The 2,029-nt window shown below is 45.0% G+C and overlaps 1 pseudogene; it reads left to right on the plus strand.

Annotated features, from left to right (window-relative positions):
* The first annotated feature begins 769 nt into the window (after nt 1-769).
* LOC111169993 (mitochondrial inner membrane m-AAA protease component paraplegin pseudogene) lies at nt 770-1,786 on the plus strand (annotated as a pseudogene).
* Nucleotides 1,787-2,029: the final 243 nt, after the last annotated feature.

Consider the following 2,029-nt stretch of genomic DNA (forward strand, 5'->3'; position numbering starts at 1 on the left):
TTGCAAAGCAATTATACTCCAATAAAGATGTTAAAAAATAATAAAATATTTTTTAATTAAATTAATTTATAAGTGTTTGTCTATTCCTGGATTCTTTATTCTCTATTGATTTATTCTGTTCTCATCCAATAACACACTATCTTCATTATGTAGTTATGTTATAATTTAAGTTTCTCAACTTTTGTACATCTGAATGTGTCTTCCTTATGCTTTCATTTTCTAAGAATGTGTCCTGGCCTTTCTCTTGGTTTCCCTGCCCACCCCCCTTTTAATTAGACTGTTCTTCACATCATTATTCCTCTAGGTACAATATGTCCTTTTTCTGTAGTGATTTCAATATTTTTCCCTTAGCCTCTGGTTTGCTGTACTTTACGTGGTTTTCTTTTTACTTATCCTTCTGGCAGTTCACTGATCTTCTTTCATCTATAAATTTAATCTTTTCACCAAATTCTAAGAATTATTGGTGTTAATTTTTCCATTGTGTTTCTCACCCTTTCTTTCAGTCCTCTCATTCTACATTTGAGAGATGTGTATGTTAGACTGATATTATCACAAAGGTCATGGATGCATGTTATTTTTCTCTCTCCCTCTCTCTTTTTCACTTTTTACTTCTGTATTTGATTTTCAGATTAGGTCATTTCTTTTGACCTATTTTCAAGAACAAGGATTATTTATTCTTGCAGCTTCTAACTGGATTGTCATAATCTAGTGAATCATGTTGAGCTTTTCACTTCTACTATTTTCATTTTTAAAACAGGTTTTATAGTAAATGTTTTTGGTTGCTCTAAAAATAAGAAGCACGTCAACAAGGAAAGAAAAAAATGTCTTTCCACAAGGGTCTGTGCTGTATTCTAGGCGTCTTCAGGGCCTCAGGCTCAGGCTGGAACCCGGGTCTCTTCACCCGAGTGCGAGGAGGGGGCTAAATTTTGTCCACAGGCCTCAGGACGGTCTTTCCTAGGCCGGGGGCTGAGGCTACAGAGCTTGCAACTGCCAACTGCTAACCCCTGCCTTTTAAGGGATTAGTGGATTGTTGCTGAAAAAGCATGTAGTCCATAATCCAGTCAGACTTCTAGGCGGCACTTACTATTTTAACACCTCAAGCAGGAAGCAGAGGACTAAGGACAATGATAAATCCAAGGAGAGGACCCTTGAAGATGATGAAGAGGAGGGAAGGCTCAAGGATAGGAAGGAAGTACCGGGAGCATCTACTCACCTTGTTTGTCATCGCTGTCCTCATGAGCGGGCTGATCTCGCCCAGCACTAGCAGGGGTACCATTTCCTGGACCAACTTTGTCCACGAGATGCTGGCCAGGAGCCAAGTACAGAAGGTCCAGGTGGTGCCCCACAGTGATGTGGTGGAAGTCTATCTGCACGCCGGAGCCGTGGTGTTTGGGTGGCCTCGGCTGGCCTTGATGCACGGAATGCAGGTTTCAAATACTGATATATTTGAGAGAAGCTTCCAGCAGCTGAAGATGAACTGAATATCAAAGGCAACGTCAGGATCCCAGTTTCCTATAGGCTTAGGGGCTTCTTTGGAAATGCCCTCTCTGCCTTGGGGATGACAGCAGGGGGCTCAGCCACCCTGTGGTATGTTTTGCGTCTGGCTAGAAAGACTGGAAGTGAAGGAGGAATCAGTGCTTTCAATCGGATTAAAATGGCTCCTCGCGCGATTGCGGACGCCACAAACATGGGAAAAGCAGTCAGCCCTTGTTGTTGGGCCAGCCGTGGCGGGAAGGCACTGCGAGCAAAGGCGATGGTGCCGGCGGCACTGGTGCTGTTCTTGTGATGAGCCGCCCGGAGTCAGTGGAAAGAGGCCTCCGCCCAGGGCCCCACACAGTGCACACCGACGAAATTCACACGGTGGGCAAGAAGCACTCTACCAGCACGTCCTGCTTCTCCAGCACCAAGGACGAGCAGATGCCCAAATACCTTCTGGTGGAAATGCATGAACTGGGCACTCCCGACCACGTCGTCATCCAGACGTCCACCGAACTCACACGTTGCACAACGCTCTGCTGGAGCCCAGCTC

This window comes from Delphinapterus leucas, chromosome 3, assembly GCF_059928025.1.
Source record: "Delphinapterus leucas isolate spDelLeu-1000000601 "Yukka" chromosome 3, BTC_Dleu_Yukka2, whole genome shotgun sequence".
NCBI classification, from domain to species: domain Eukaryota; kingdom Metazoa; phylum Chordata; class Mammalia; order Artiodactyla; family Monodontidae; genus Delphinapterus; species Delphinapterus leucas.